General features: G+C 40.4%; 1 protein-coding gene across 1 annotated transcript in view; it reads left to right on the top strand.

Moving 5' to 3' along the window:
• The first annotated feature begins 1,976 nt into the window (after positions 1 to 1,976).
• Positions 1,977 to 17,816, top strand: part of LOC124619350 (5'-AMP-activated protein kinase subunit beta-1) — a 67,007-nt gene continuing 51,167 nt past the window's right edge. The window contains exon 1 of the mRNA XM_047145670.1: positions 1,977 to 2,316. The gene's annotated coding sequence lies outside the window, so the exon portion shown is untranslated. The remainder of the gene's footprint in view (positions 2,317 to 17,816) is intronic.

The raw sequence follows: 17,816 nt of genomic DNA, 5'->3' as shown, positions 1-17,816 counted from the left end.
TCTCTACCATGTGGCAGGGGAAATGGCTGAATGGTTTTGGAATCTGTTTGACCGTGTACACATTTTTGCAGAAGTCTAATTGTAGAAGCTCTATTTCTGATGCCAAATTAAGTTGGCCTGACAATGTGTGTGTGTGCTACATGGATTAATGTCTTTGAAACTCCATTAACTTTTGCACTGTGGGATGGCAGCTGTCAGCTTGCAGGTATAAGTCAGTGGATGTTGGTTTGCGACACACACTGCAGCCTTTGGCCCATCAAAGGGACAGCTGCACAAAATTTCTGAAAAGTATTGATAAGATTCCAAAGTAGTGCAAAAATTAGCAATTTGCTTTAAATATTCTGAAATGTAAAAATGTGAATTATGCAAAACATAGAGTCCTATGCGTACTATACCAACACATCACAACTGGAATAGGCAAATCTTACAAATACTGGGATGCAACAATGTGTGGGGGTTCAAAACTGAATGATCATAAAGGTTCAGTCATAGATAAAACATGTGGAAGACTTTAGTTCAGTGGTAAGATACTGGAAATCTGCACTCAGCCTACAAAGGAGAATGTTTACAAGACATACATCTGATCCATCTCACAGTATTGCTCATGTGACTGGGACCCATACCAAACAGGATTAACAGTAGATATTAAATGTATACATACAAGGGCAGCACAAATGTTTCTTTCCATTGGAGAGTCACTGAAATGCTGAAAAGCCTGAGCTCCCCAATATTTGTAGGTAAGACAATGTCCCACAGAAGCCTAATTAAAAAGTGCTAGAGAGAATTATTGTGGAATCTGATAATATACTACAACCTCCTCCATATCACTCAAGAAGGGACTACGATGTCAAGAGTAGACTCATTGTCGTGGGGATAGAAATAATTATCAGTTCTTCATCTGCGGCGACTTACTTGAATGGAACAGAAATAAACATTAGTATCTGGTACAAGGGTTAAGTACCCTTTCCTGTGTACATTTCAGTGGTTTGCAGAAGTAGTCTATGAAGTAGGCGTTTCGGTAAAACACCGTTTCCTAATAGAACTGTACAGTTTTCCAGTATTTGAGGAAATAATTGATTGTTTTGTCAAGGTAAACTCTGATTAACTGTAATAATGGCTGTGTCATGACTTCAACAAAATTCTAAAGTTGTATTATCTACTCTCCACAAAGCTATGGGTAGCAAGGCCTTTACCACACATTAAGCATCTATTCCAGTGAAAATAAATGAGCATTAGTATAAATACGACTAAGAAACCTAAACCTTGTTTAATCCACATTTACTATGTAGCCCGATTTGTGTTGTATTGTTTTTTTCCCTTTCGAATAACTGTACCGCGCACGCAGAAATATAGATTTTACTGTATCTGACAGTTGATTCAGAGTCTGAACCAAGCGACAAAGAAAGACATAAATGTTGCTTTATAAGCTGTAATGTTACAGACAATTCGGGTTACTGCGAGCCAGGAATGACTTATTATCTCATTTCATAAATGTCGCTAATGACAAGACACATGACTTTCACAAATGTAAACATTTGATATGTTTGTTCATTATTAGGTAAATAATCACCGACTATAAAATTAAAGCGTAGGTCTTACTTTTAATAGTAACCTTCATGTCAATTCAAATGTCTATAACAAACATAGCGTCACTGAAAGTGTACATAAATGCGATCAACACAACACCATCACATTTGCGCGCACTGTCATGCCAACTTACAAAGTACAAACTGTCTGTGCCCGTGAAGTTCTGTACAGACGTCTCAACCATGAACCAAAGTACACTGCTATCTTAACTGACATCAAACATCTATGTCTTGTACCCGATTGATTGATAAATATATTACTAATGAATTGAAAGAAACGATCCACAAATTGAGGATTTGCTAATCTGGGATGTCGTTCCTCGGTTAACTCTGGCTATCAATTAAGTTGAAATCATTTTTGTGTAGGGAACGTAATATAACTTGCCAGATTTAAGCTTTTGTGGTATTTAAATTCTCGTTCTTTAAACAAATAAATCAGAAAAATTAAAAAGTAATCTTAGGTCAGAAGATGGCAGATCTTTCGCATACTCAGCTTTACAAGGCTACGATTTCAAGTCAGCTGTTTGATACGCCTGTGTGTTTATTACCTGCTGTAAGTAGTGTACGGCGTAATGCGCGCAAGTGGTTCTAGCGTTAAAATCTGGTCGTGAGCCTTATTAATGGGTGCTTCTTAAGTGTTGACAATGACATAAAATATTTTGACGTTTCATCTGTGAAAACGTCGAAGACAATCAGAAGGTCTTGACATCTTCGAGAGGACATAAACAGAGTGAGTTTCCTTACTGTTTTAGAACCACACATGTATCCACATTTATTAAGATAGTTTTGATTTTTTAATTTCTGTTGGAGGCGTTTCTGATCATTTGACAGAGGAAAAACTCGTGTAAGAGTAGCATTATATTTCATTATTGAACCTTGACAAAGTCGTTGGTACATTCTGCATGATTTTTAATCGCACGAAAAAATTGATGCTAAACAGCCTTAAAGTGAAATATATTATCAAGCAAAAAAAAGTGCAAAAGAGTCGTGATATCCAATGACTAACTTACTGTATTTGTAAAAGAACGTAATGTTTTATGATAACAGTAGTGCAGATAGATCAAGAAAAAGATAATGAAGAGTGCCTATACTATTGAGAGAATTCAGAGACCAGAAAAAATATCCTCAACGCCTCTGTTACTGTAATGTACAAACAGCTAGTACCAACGTACAAAAGCGCAACTGCAACAGGCAGAAGAATCTGTATATTCAGCAAACTAGATAAAGAAGCAGTACTGGTAGCCCTGTGTCTCAGTAAGGAACTTGAAACATTTAGCTCTGGAGAAGAGCCGAGACTCGCGTTTAAAAGAATAGTTTTCATGGTGCTGCTGCTGCTGCTGGTTTTGTTGTGGTCTTCTGTGCTAAGACTGGTTTGATGCAGCTCTCCATGCTACACTGTATGGTACTGTGCGACACTCTTCATCTCCAAATAACTGCTACAGCCTTCTGAGTCTTCTTACTTAATTCATTTTTTGACCTCCCTTCAATTTTTACCCCCCCCCCCTCCCCCCTCCATGCACACTCACTGAGTTGGTGATTCCTTGATGTCTCAAAAAGTGTCCTATCAACTGATCCCTTCTTTTAGTCAAGTTGTGTCTTATGTCAAAGATTTATTGTATCTCAAGTTCTGTTCATTACCTCCTGATTAGTTATGTGATCTACCCATCTAATTATTAGCATTCTTCTGCAGCACCTCATTTCAAAAGTTTCTATTCTCCTCTTGTGTAAACTGTTTATCATCCAGGTTTCAATTTCATATATGGCTGCACTCCAGACAAATGTCTTCTGAAAAAAACTTCCTAACATTTAAATCTATATTAAGTGTTAACAAATTCCTTTCTTCAGAAGTGCTGTTGTTGCTATTGCTAGCCTACATTTAATATCCTCTCTATTTTGGCCATCATTTTGCTGTCCAAATAGCAAAACATACCTACTGCCTTATGTTTGTCATTTGTTAATCTAATTCCCTCAGTATCACCTGATTTAATTTGACTACATTCCATTATCTTTGTCTTGCTTTCATTGATGTTCGTCTTATATTCTCCTTTCAGGACACTGTCCATTCCATTCAACTGATCTTCCAAGTCCTTTACTGTCTCTGACAGAATTACAGTGTCATTGGCAAAACTCAATGCTTTTAGTTCTTCTCCCTGAGCTATAATTTCCACTCCAAATTTTTCTTTTGTTTTCTTTCTGCTTTTTCGATGTACCAATTGAATAACATCGGGGATGGAGTACAACCCTGTCTCACTCTCTTCTCAGCCACTGCTTCCCTTTATGCCCCTTGACTCATAACTACTATCTGGTTTCTGTACAAGTTGTAAGAGAGTATTTCAGTCAAAAGCTTTCTCTAATTTTACAAGTGTAGGTTTTTCTTTCCTTAACCTATCTTCTAAGGTAATTTGTAGGCTCAGTATTGCCTCTTGTGTTCCTACATTTCTCCGAAACCGAAACTAATCTACCCTGGGGCTGGCTTCTATCAGTTTTCCTTTTCTTATGTAAAGAACCATTATTAGTGTTTTGCTACCTTATTAAACTGTTAGTTTGATAGACACTGCACATACCCTTTTGAAGATGCGAATTTTCATCAGGTTACCTTCCATTCGGGAAGTGGGTACACTCAGTGACTTTTATGTGACTTACCGAGTGCAGCAATCAGTCGTCCTGTAGGCTGGGCAGACTGGTAAAACAGAGTAGGTGGTGAACTGTGATGGAACTAACATCAGACTTAAACGCCTGGGCAGTTTACAAGTGCATCTGAAGACAGAGTGCACAGAATACTCCTAACGATGGGCCTCCACAGCTGATGACATCAGCAACCATGGCCGAAATGTGCACTTGACCTTCAGAATTGGACGTTGGTGCAGTGGCAGAGCATTGCACAGTCTAATGAATAATGATACCATCTTTAGCGCCTATCATGCTGACGGGAGGGCACGAATGTGTAAACCCCTTCATTATGATAATGCTTCTTGACTGCAGTGGCGTTTTTCAGCAAGATAATGTGCCATGTCTCAAGGCCAGGAGTGCGATGGAGTGGTTTGGGGAACACAGTAGCAAGTTCCAGTTGATGTACTCATTCACCAACATGCCAGATCAGATCCTGATCGAACACATCTGGGATGTGATTGGATGTGATGTCAGAGCTCATTGATCCCCTCCACAAAATTTATGGGAATTAGGGCCTATGTGACTTGTTGTGCAGATGTGATGCCAACTCCCTCCAGTGACCTATCAAGGCCTCGTTGCTTCCATGCCATGATATGTCATCACTGCTATCCATGGCAAAAATGAACATACTGGCTAGTAGGTAGGAGGTCATAAAGTTCTGGCTGATGAGTGTACATATACAGAAGAACAGTTGATGATGATAGGGACCCTCCATGGTATATGGTCATTGTAAAGAAACATAAAGTACTGCATAATAGGACTATAGATAAGGACATGCTGAATGGGACACCTTTGGCTCTCAGTAGATTATGATTTTAGCCTTCAGTGACTAGTGTAGCTGAATATTAAAGGATAATGTTGGAATCTGCAGATATGAATTAAAATTTGTGCCATGTCCGGGACTTGAACCGAGATCTTTTTGCTTCCAGCATTATTGTAGATAAAGATGAGACTTACATGTCTTGGGGAAAATTTAATTATATGAGGAATATTAAAGGATCACTCACAAAATTCAAAAAGATTCAGATCATGTGTAAAAGCTGTTAGTGATGCCAAAGTTAGTGTCCAGACATTCACAGATGAGACAGGAACTGAAATTGAGGGTAGCAAAGCACAAGCAGTAATGCTGAACTCAGTTCTCAGATGTTCGTTCACAAATTAAAATCCATGGGTATTGCCTCAATTTGATTCTTGTATCACTGTGAAGATCAGTAATACATATATACCATCAGTGGTGTTGAGAAACGGCTCAAATCACAAAAACTGAGCAAAGTTCGAGGGCTTGATGGAAACCCTACCAGAGCTATACTGAATTTGAAGCCGAGTTAGGCTCTCTTTTAACCATAATACACTGAGGATTCAGCAAACAAAAAATCATGCCCACTAATTGGAAGAAACCATAGGTCACACACTTCTACAAGAAGGGTAGAAGTGATCCACAAAACTACTGTGTAATATCCTTGGCATCTGTTTGTTGTACATCTTAAAACATATTCTGAACTCAAATGTAAAGAAGCTTCTCAAACAAAAGGACCTCCTACATGTCAACAAGCACACTTTCCAAACACATTGACCATCTACATCTACATTTATTCTCTGCAAACAACTGCGAAGTGAATGGCAAAGCGTATGCCTCATTGTACCAGTTATTAGGGTTCCTTCCCATTCCATTCACACAGTGTGGAAGAATGATTGCCTGTGTGTGTGTGTGTGTGTGTGTGTGTGTGTGTGTGTGTGTGGGCGCGTGCGCAGTAATTATTCTAATCTTATTCTTGTGATCCCTATGTGAGCAATATGTAGAGGGTTGAAATACATTCCTAGATTCGTACATTTAAAACCTATTCTTGAAACTCAATTAGTAGATTTTTTTGGGGTTATTTCTTTAGAATCTCTGTAACACTTTCCTATGGGTCGAAAAAATGTGACCATTCATGCTGCCATTCTCTCTGTGTGTTCAATATCCTCTGTTAGTTCTATTTCGTATGGCTCCCACACACTTGAGCAGTATTCTAGAACAGATAGCACGAGTGATTTGTGAGCAATCTGATTGTAGACTAATTGCACTTCCCAAGTATTGGTCGATTCCAACTATGACTCATTGACATTATAGTTACAGGATACTATGCTTTTTATATTTCTGAAGCTCAGAGTTTTACATTTTTGAACATTTAAGCAACTTGCCTATCTATGCATCACTTTGAAATCTTATCAAGATTTGACTGAATATTTTATCAACTTCTTTCTGACAATACTTCATTATAGATAACTGCATCATTGGCAAAAAGTCTGAGGTTACTATTAATATTGTCCGTAATATATTTTGCACTTTTCTCACATGAAAAGCCAGTAATCAAGTACATATACTATTTTTTGATTTATGAAAACCATTCGACTCATTACCACACCTATGATTTTTATTGAAAATGTGATCACTTAGTGTGTCAAGTGAAATTTGTGAGGATTTCTTTGTAGGAAGGATGCAGCATGTTATGAGATGGAGAGTCGTTGACAGATGTAGAGTTAACTGCAGGTGTTCTGCTGAGAAGTGTAGGCCTACTGGGACTCTTGCTGTTCAAGAACATTGTCAAACTTTTCGCAAATGGTATGGTTGTCTGTAATGAAGTACTGTGTGGAAAAAGTTGAGCAAATATTCAGTCACAGCTTGATAAAATTTCAAAGTTGTGCAAAGATTGACAGCCTGCCTTAAGTGATCAGAAATGTAAAATTGTGCAGTTCATAAAACAAAAAAATCTAGCATCTTCTGACTTCAATATCAGTGAATAATAACTGGAATCAGTCAACTTATACCAGTACCAGGATGTAACCGTTTTTGGGGATATGAAATGGAATCATCACATAGGCTTAGTTGTAGGTAAAGCAGGTACCAGACTTCAGTTAATTGATAGAATGCTTAGGTAATGCAGTTGGTCTGCAAAGGAGATGACTTACGAAACACTCGTGTGACTCATCCTAGAATGTTGCTAGAATGTTGGGACCAATACCAAACAGGTCTAACAGGAATATTGAACATATACAGAGAAGGACAACCACAGGTATGTTTTACGTGAAGTGGAGGCATAAAAACCCTGAATATACTGAACTGGCAGACACATGAAGATAGATGCAAACTATCCCAAGAAAGTCTACTTACAAAGTTTTAATGGACCCCTATGCAATAAAATGTAGAAAGGGAAATAGAGAACCGTACTCATAAATTGAAGTAAATGAAACTACTCTTCTGATAGCATTCACACAGTAAATATTACATTCTATGCCAGAGGAAGTGCATTGTGCACATGTAGTATCTGGTAGGAGGTTAGTTGTCCTCCACAGTTACACAGGAATTCAATCTGCTGAATAATTCTTCATTCAGTTATTTCATTTATTCTTAAATCCTTAACATGGTGGATGTAGTTAGATAGTTAAAAGATTCTGTATTCATTTAGATTTTAGCCTCTTAGGGTGAAGGTGCATGAACTTATTCACACTTATGTAAACTTGATTGTGCTTATGTTTTATTTTTCACCACAAATAGTCTTACAATTGGTGCATTAATGCATCAGCATGAGGATCAAGTGGTTCCATGGAAATAACTGAAAGTTCATATAGTACAGTTAAAGTTGAAATTTTAATGGGTTCTGTGATATCCATCAATATCCATCAAGTGAAAATTTATGTAACCTAACATTAGAATGAAGATGTGCAGTATTATTTAAGCAAGGGTTTGATCTATTGCCAGCTTGTAAATTGCAGTAGACTCTTTTATCATCAGTGAGGTGTACTGCTGAGTTTTGAACACAAACCTATAAATCATGTTAAAATATCTCATTGTAGCCTAAGTTCTAGCACTCATAATGTGAATGTTGCTTAGGATTATACACTAATCTTTTGTTCGAAACCTGTTTGGTGAGGGTTTTTTTTTCCACTAATTTTCTGATAGGTTTGATGCAGCTTGCAGCAACTTCCTTCTCCTGTGCCAGCTCTTCTTCTCAGAGCAACACTTACACCCAACATCATCAGTTATTGTGAGCTATATAGTAATCTCTAACAATGGAAAGTCCAGGCTGGACTGCCGAGCTGACCTTTGCAATTTGCACTATCCCCCAAAACTCCCTACCAATGTCCAAATAAATCCAGACCCGAAACAACCCCAGAACACTGTTGTTAATCTTTCCACCAAAGTCCTCAGCCCCACAGAAGTTTCAGTCCTATCCACAGGCTTCACTTTTAGCCCTATACCAAAATTTAGCCATGTTGGATTTGTCAAAGGCCCTATCTCCTTCCTCCAATCCCGGCAATGAAAACACTCCTTTGCCACCAATCCCTCCCACCAAAGCCAAGCTAATCCCAGCATTGAACCCTACCTCTCCCAGTTTATACCACCATCCACCATACTAGTGCGATCCTTCCTCGTCTCCCCACCTCCCACGTAACCACTACCTGTACACCTCCCTAAAATTCCTTACCTCCAACTTGGTCTCTTCCCCATGTCCGTTCCTAAGGACACCAGCCTTTCAGCAGAGGGAAGGACAGCAGTACACAACCTAAAAACAGATCCTGAACTAATCATCCCACCTGCAGATAAAAGGTTTTACCACTGTTGTTATGAATCACAGTGACTGACATGGCAGAATGCCTCTGCCATTTGTTAGACTCTTCCACCCCATAAACTCTGCCATGGTGATCCCATTCTGGAAGTCCAACATAATTTCCAATCCCTTCTCAGAACCTTAGTCTTAGTCTATTCCCAGAACAAGTCTATTTCCCTCCTCACCTCTAAGACTCCCTGGATATTGACCTTCCACAAACCCAACAATCATGGATGTGCCATTGTAGCTGCTTATTATGCTCCTACTGAAAGAGTTTTGGCCCTCATTGATCAGCACCTCCAACCAGTTACTCAAAATCTAAACTCCATCATCAAAGATACCAACCATTTCCCTCACCAACTCCCCACCATTCCCACCACTTTAACCTCCTGGATTCCTACTCGTCACTGTTGACACTACTTTCCTCTACACAAACATCCCTTATGCCCGTGGTCCTGCCACTATTGAACACTGACTGGACTGGAGATAGTGGTCACGTGTGCATTAGGTGTGTTTTCTTGTGTGAATGTGTGTGTGTTTCCTTGCTGAAGAAGGCTCAGACCAAAAACTCGGTGTGTAACAGTATTGTCGTTGTGCCTGTCTGCAATTCAGTGTGTCATCTTTACAGTGAGTAGCAGTCTTTTTCATAATATTGTTGATGTGCTATTTCTCTCTGCCCACACAGTTTTTGCCCTGTGCAGCTTAGCTTATGTCGTAACACTAGTCCCTTCTTCTGAGCAGAGTTTTTCCGTATATTCCTTTCCTTACTAAAACTACGGAGAACTCCCTCATTTCTTATCATACCTTTACACTTAATTTTCAACATCCTCTTGTAATGCAACATCTTGCTCACTTTCTCTTTTATCTTGCTTTCCCATGCTAAATTATTCATAGATGTGAAAACTAATAGAACTTGAAATTCAGTGTTTCTTCCTGTTGCAGCTCATTAGTTACAGTAAAAGTATCAGATTGTTAATATTGTCCAGATAGGTGGCTCATTGATTCCACAAACTATTCCTTCTTTGGGGTATAGTGGCAAATTAAGAAATTATTGGTGTATAAATTTATCTTTTGCTGTAGCAGAAGCAAAAGTGTGCTAATTGACCTTGATAAGTCCAGTGTATCATTTGTATAGATCTTATGGAGAAATACAGTAACCCAGTGTTTGATGACTACCAGACTAGGAACTGTTTTGATTTTCAGTGTTTTATACATCTGTAGCAGGCTTTACAATGCATTGATGGATTTCTTATTGAAATGGGCAAAGCCAACACACACAGCACCTAAAACGACATACAAATGAATGAAAATGCCAAATTTGTTTTAATTGCTCAGAGTTTTGAATTAACAACTTTGGTAGGAGAAACTACTTGAGGAGTGTTCCTGCAAGATGTGGTTGAAATGGTATAAAGAAAGAAAACCTTCATTAATGGAACGTTGATGATATAAAATGTTTTTTCTTCTAACTGGTCTGTGGTGCAGAGTAGTTGCTAACAGTAAGAAAGTAGAGACATTGTGATTTGCATGTGTGACTTCGTCTGACCAACTACAGGCTGTAATTTCAGAGTTAAGAAATATCCAAACAATAGTTAGTTATTTAGGTTCATGCTCCATGGACCATTTGTATGATAAATCATAATGATGTTTAACAAGTCCTTTTACATTCATGTAGCAAATTAATTTACAAGTTTTTGTTTGTTTTTGTTTTTTATTATTATTATTGTTATTATTATTATTAAATGCACAGATATGAGTTGTAGCAACAAAAATAATCAATTTTTGACATTATAACATGATGAGTTAGTATATTCTACCCTCCACCGTTTACACATTACAATTATAGAAATTCTTTTACAATTTGCACAACATACTTACAAAGAATTTTTTTTATTTTTTTTTTAATTTTTTTTATTTTTTTTTTTATTTATTTTTTTTTTTACTGTTTAATTTCAGGTTACATTTATATTTATCAGCACGTTACTCTGCCTTGCCATTAATGTGGATTCTGTGATTGCTTTCCAGTCACTGACATTCATTAGAGGAAAGATATATCACAAGTTTTTCATTGAGACCCATTTTGGTTGTGAGAAACATGTTGGCTCAAAATTGGGCAATATCGATGTCAACAGACTACATAAACAGTTGTTTCACATTATTATACTCTTTTATTGATACAAGATTGTGTCAAATAAGTCAGAAGTTCCTTCTAAATGAATTTGTTGCTGTAGCTGCAAACTTATCCCTCTTCCCCCCCCCCCCCCCCCCCGCCCCCCCCCCCCCCCCACACACACACACACACACACACAGAGACAGAGAGAGAGAGAGATTTTTTATACCACAGTCTTAGAGCTTAACATCACTTGGCTCCTGTGTGGATAAAAACTATGGTGAGTAGTTGAAAAATGACAGTATGTTGGATGTTTTGTGGTGTTTCAACATCCATTTTAAACAAAATCAAGCCAGTGGAATTTTCTTTTGCTGATCTAATTTTGGAATCTCTTCTCACCACGATGGAATCTAGCTGTTGTCTTCCCATGCCTCTGGGCCTTTTCCAAGCGTACCTTCTCCTCTTGTGACTTTTGAACAGTTTATTAGCTTTCACTAGCTAAACGTTATTACAGAATTCAATTAGTATTTCTCCTCCCTTGTTACTACAATCAAGCCCATATTCTCCTGTAACTCTTTTTTTCTGTTTCTTTCCGTAGCACCACTTTCCACTCTCCCAAGATGGTTAGATTATGATCACCCTTTACATACTGAATCACCTGTTAAATATTCTCCCTCTCCCTCAGATACTTAAAAAGCTTATAAGAAAGCCGCTTAGGAGCGGCATGGAAAGAGTTCCTTCCTTATGTGTGTTTATAGTATTGAGAAACTCCCTTTAGAGGAATTGAATATTTTCTCATTTGTGCCACCTTATTTATAAGTAATCAAGATACAATACATATAGTAAATGTTTTCATAAAGTGTTGAATTCGTGTAACATTTCTTCTGTTTGTCTGTGGAAAATAAATAAATGTAGAATACATATGTCAAAGATACAGCTTCTGTTGGAATTGACTGGTGTTGGGATGTAGAGGCAAGTGCAGAACTGAAAGAGTAATTGGGCAAGGAGTTTTCGGATCTTGAAAACTGTTCTTGCCTACCCCAGAGGAACTTTATATGATCTTACACTGGGAAAATGGAGGAGGACTGTGTATTAATGAAATTACCTTAAAGAGCTTTGTTTTGCAGATGGCATTGTACTTTTTGCCTGTAACGCAGATAAACAATGAATGAAAAAATTAAAAGAGCTAATTTGAAAATCAGGAGTAACAAGTGTAGCATAAGAACGTTGGATAAATTGATAATGAAATGGTAGAACTAGTTGATGAGTTTTTATGTATTTAGAACAGTTGAAGACAATGACAAAGTGGACAGTAAAAGAAGTAAATAAAAGAGTAAAAATGGCCTATAGCACTTTCACTGAACTGAATTGAGTTTAGGAAGAAAGCTTCCAACATTGGTGGAAGTTTACAATCATCGAGGATTGCTAGTTTTGACTTACAGCAATGAAACATGGAATTTTAATATGAAAATAATTCAGATACAGTGCCAGTTATTGTGAATGTTTGCTGTTGGCAGTTTGTTTCTTGTACTCTAATTATACAGTCACAATGGGTGTAACATAAAAATTTGTGATCTAGAATTATCGAAAGTGTTAAATTGTTTATTCATCAGTTGTTCTTCAGGAAGTGAAACATGAAATTTGTGTGGAGCTATGTTAGGACCATAAGGTGGCTAAAACTGAGATGATTGTTTGGCATTATTGGCCGGGAGACCCTATCTAGGGTTGTTTGGCAGCTTAGTGCAAGTCCTTTTATTTCACACCACTCTGACAACTTGCACATTGGTGATGATTGAATGATTAGGACAAAACACCCAGTTCCCGAGCAGTTAAAATTTCCAACCTGGGTGGGAATCAAACCCGTGCCCCCTGCATGACAGTCATGCATTCAAAAGCTATTCAGTAAATTTAGATTGGTTTCTGTATCAAAGCTACTGTTTGTGATTGCACATTGTCCTGGGAAGACAGATTATAGTTAGTGGCTTGCCGGCGTAATTTATTGCTGAACGTAGTTCCCATGTTATCCATCATCTTGCAGTAGCTTCCTTCTTTTTGTCTGTTTATTTTAAAGTTAGTCAGTGAGTAACACACATGAATGCAAAACACAGTTACAACAACTTTTTCTGTTAAAACGTGCTGTTAACTAATGCAACTTTTCCACTAAAACCGCACTCCGCATTTTTCTGTTATTCACCAGGACATAGTAGATGCCTGTGTTTAATTCTGGAGTAAAATTTTGTTTAACAGTGCCCCTGTCCCTTCCTCAAGATGATTTAAAAATTGTTTATTGATATTTTTCATACTTGGATAGTCAAATGTCCACATTTATGTGAACAGTCCAAATGTTACCACTCATGACATTCAGCCATGATAAATGCTTATGATTTGTTAGCTGCACCTATAATATTTTATACATAGTCAAACATTGCTAACAGCTGTGCAAGGTTACTCTTCCCAGGACATTTTCATCCAACTTCTGCAAATCCCCATTCCACTTTCTTCCTGAGTCCACAGATTTAAGGCCTGCTCGAAAGGCAGCCAAATTTATCATGAGATTTGAAACATTTTCAAGAATAGAGAAAAAACCTGTGTCACTAGCTTTAATTTAATACAGACAGGTAGAGAAAACTCTTAAGGGAAAATAATAATGTAATTATCCAAAACAAAATGATGGGTGAAGTATACTGAATAGGATACTGGGACTAGACTGGCAATGAATGGCAATGTAATTGTCATGGTTGGGAAGTGAGTAGAGACAACGTTTAGAGTGGTGACTCAAGACCAAACACCTTTACCCAAAATCCTTACATACATTAGCATGCACAAAAAAGTAAAAATAAATCAAGGATAGAATCGAGGCTCTTTGGACAAGACAAGATAGTGAGATTTATCAGAGGGTGCAGGAGTCTGTGGTGCATAGCAGAACCAATATCTGGAGAGTTCTGCCTGAAGCATATTGTTCAAACTGACATCATCCATAGAAGCTTACGTGCATTCAGTGGAATAACTTGGGGAAAGACTTTCTCTGAACATCAGTATGTTGATGGCAGCTACACTAACTTCACAAAATAATGAACGTAAATCACTGGATGATAAAAATGCACAAAAGTAAAAAGATATTATCAGCAGTGCATTTGGTGGTGAGAAATAAACTTTCTGCAGACAAAAGGGGATGGGGCTATACGAGCTGAGGGAGTAAAGCCGAACGGATGAATGCCAATCGCTGTCTGATTATGTGGTTGATTGGGTTTGCGAATAATGGTGTGTTCTTGTTTGTGATGTGAGATCAAGCTAGATGTTTTTAGTGTGCGTAGGATGGGGGTATTTTGTGACTGGCATAAAAAAATAAAACAAGGCACTTGGAATTATGGGAATAAGCATTCTTCCAATTGCTCTCAGTTCGTAGCCACATCGTTTGCAAACAGTGTGTTTACAAACTTTGGTGTTCTGCATCTAGGTGCTCAGTCTGGACATGTCTGTCATGTCTTTCATTCTACTAGTGGAATGTGTTGTGGATTGGCAGGAGAGCCAACCCAGGATTATAGAGGAAGCCGACAGGCACGCGTTTTAGCTCACGCAGGCTGGCATGAGGTCTGGAACAGGACAAGGAAATTAGAACTTAGAAAAACGGATGCAGATGGTGGAATACTTAACTTTAATCCATTAATGTTGAACGTAGCTCTTGTCTGTACATTATTTACAATATCAATAGCAACTGATAATGGTGCCTTGCTATGTCGTAGCAAATGACGTAGCTGAAGGTTATGCTAACTATCGTCTCGGCAAATGAGAGTGTATTTAGTCAGTGAACCATCGCTAGCAAAGTCGGCTGTACAACTGGGGCGAGTGCTAGGAAGTGTCTCTAGACCTGCCGTGTGGCGGCGCTCGGTCTGCAATCACTGATAGTGGCGACACGCGGGTCCGACGTATACTAACGGACCGCGGCCGATTTAAAGGCTACCACCTAGCAAGTGTGGTGTCTGGCGGTGACACCACATTCCTCCCCCACAAATCGGCGCGTGGTTGTGGCATAAGGCTTCCGCCCGCCATGGGGAGGACCCCATGTTGACGTATGCGACGAGGTGGGGAGCCTAACAACAGGCGAGGCTGTGCCACCCGCACCCTGCCATTTGGTCCAAGGGGAGCTAGGAAACCCCTGAAAACCTGCTCCAGGGTGCACGCCAACATGCGGTGTATGCGCCCGCAGAGAGACAGGAGGGGTCGAAGGGTCGACTTCCATCGGGCCGGGGCACCCGACGGGCGAAGACGACATATGGTCCGGAGCGGGCAAGAGCTCCATGTCGGAGGACAACTGGTCACGGGAAGCGATCGGCGGCGCGTGACCCGGGGAGGCGCCCGGCGGTTGCAGCGACGCGTCCACTGCGGGCGTCACCGGCGGGAGAACAGGCGGCGGCGGCGGCGGTGGTGGCGGCGCGTCGCCATGGGGCAGAATGGAAGGCAGCGTCAGTAACACCTGGGGCTGAGGTGAGCCAGTAGATGGGTCTCCAGGGCGCTGACAGGACGGCACCGTCGCTGAAAGCAGACGGCGAGCGGCAGATCCCATGCGACGACAGAGGCGCAGCTGGTTGAGATGCCGGCGCCCCTCACCAGAGGCCCCCAAACCCAGATACATAGCGCGTCTGAGGCAGCGAAGAATGCGCCCTTCGAGCCAACGCCATGAACCTCGGTAGTGACGATAGTAGACAACGTCGCCTGGAGCAAAAGCAGGTGTCTGCCGCTGCAAAGGAACCTGATGCGGCGGATGTAGCAAAGACATCAAGGTTCGATGAGGACGACCGTGAAGCAACTCAGCCGGCGAGCGACCATCTCAGGGCTTAGAGTGATACGAGGACAAAAAGAGCAACAATGCGTCCTCCCGAGGATGCGACTCTTTCAACTTCAACATCTGGGACTTGAAAGTCCTGACCAATCGTTCAGCGGCACCGTTTGACTGAGGCGAAAACGGCGCGGATGTCAGATGTTGAATACCATTGGCCTTGCAGAATGACTGAAATTCTGCGGACATGAATTGTGGGCCATTGTCGGAAACAATAGTCTGTGGAAGACCTTCAATGCAAAAGATAGCAGATAACGCTTGGATGGTGGCAGATGCCGTCGTGGAAGACATCCGAGCAACAAAAGGAAAATTACTGAGTGAATCGACCAGAACCAACCATCGAGCATTCCAGAATGGAGCAGCAAAATCGATGTGTAAGCGTTGCCAAGGGGAAGTGGCTTTTGGCCATGCAAAGAATTTCCACGGTGATGCGGATTGTTGTTCGGCACATATTCCTAATCGCAGCATCAATTCCGAACCAAGTACAGTGCTGACGAGCAAGTTGTTTCGTTCTCACTATACCCCAATGTCCTTGGTGGAGAAGCTGTAAGACAGAGGACTGTAACGAATGTGGGACCACAACCCTGGACCGATCATTATCAGAACACAACAGCAAAAAACCACGTCAAACAAAAAGTCTCTCCTTGTGAGCAAAAAATCGGCGAACCAATGGATCCCCGATCCGTGACTTTGACAAGGGCCATTGCGTAGCAACAAAACGCAGAACGGTAGCAAGAACAGGGTCAGCAGCTGTGGCTGTAGCTACACGACGAAAATCAATCGGAAATGATTCGACCACGTCATCGGTTTCCACATCAATGAACATGCAAGCAAGTTCAGAAGAATCGAATGCTCTATCCTCAGCAACAGGAAAACGGGGCAACGCATCGGCGTTTCCGTGCTTAGCAGTGGGCCGATACAAGATATCGTAGCGGTACTGCGAGAGGAACATAGATCAGCGAATGAATTTCTGCGCTGTACGTGGAGGTACAGGCTTGTTCGGATGAAAAAGTGATGTCAAAGGTTTGTGGACTGTGATGATGGTAAAGTGACGACCATACAAGAAATCATGAAACTTTGTAACACCAAACGAGAGCCAATGCTTCTTTCTCGATCTGTGAATAATGTCTTTGCACAGACGAGAGCAATTTGGACGCAAAAGCAAAAGGGCGATCATGCGATCCATCTTTGTGCGCAAGCACAGCACCGATCCCAAAATCCGATGCATCCACCGTCAACAAAAGGGGTTTCTGGGGATTGAATGGCGTAAGGCAAGTATTGGAAAGCAACGCTGATTTCAACTGGCGAAAGGCGCGTTCGCATTCCGTCTTCCAGACGAACGGAACACCTTTACGGCGTAAGCGATGAAGCGGAGCTGAAATGGAAGAGGCATGGGGAACATAGCGATGATAATAATTAATTTTTTCCAGCACACTCTGTAGCTGCTTCAAATTCTGCGGCGAAGGCAGGTCTTGTATGGTACGGAGGTGCTCGGAACTGGGATGTATGCATTGGGCATTGATTACATGTTCCAAATATGGTAAGTCACGAGCAAAAAACACACATTTGTCCTTCCACAAGCGAAGACCATTTTGTCGCAAGACCTGAAATAATGTTCTGAGATTGGCTAAATGTTCATCTTCCGTCTTTCCGGAGATCACAATATCGTCCAGATAGTTTGCTGCAGTAGGGACCGACGCACAAACAGTTTGCAGATATTGCTGAAACAATGCAGGGGCGGATGCACACCCGAATGGCAGTCGTTTGAATCAATACAAACCAAGATGCGTGTTAACCACCAAAACGCACTGGGAGCCTTTGTCCACCGGTATTTGCAAGTACGCATCTGCTAGGTCCAACTTCGAAAAATATTTACCCGGGCACAGTCTGTCAAAAAGATCTTCCGGGTGGGGTAAAGGAAAAGTTGCAATCACTAGTTGTGGATTCACTGTTGCCTTGAAGTCCACACAAAGTCTCAATTTTCCGGAAGGTTTTGGCAAAATTACTAACGGTGATGTCCAGAGAGA

Source organism: Schistocerca americana, chromosome 6 (genome assembly GCF_021461395.2).
Source record: "Schistocerca americana isolate TAMUIC-IGC-003095 chromosome 6, iqSchAmer2.1, whole genome shotgun sequence".
Lineage (NCBI taxonomy): Eukaryota > Metazoa > Arthropoda > Insecta > Orthoptera > Acrididae > Schistocerca > Schistocerca americana.
Note: the sequence above shows the minus strand (reverse complement) of the source record. Positions and strands in the feature narration are given on the sequence as shown.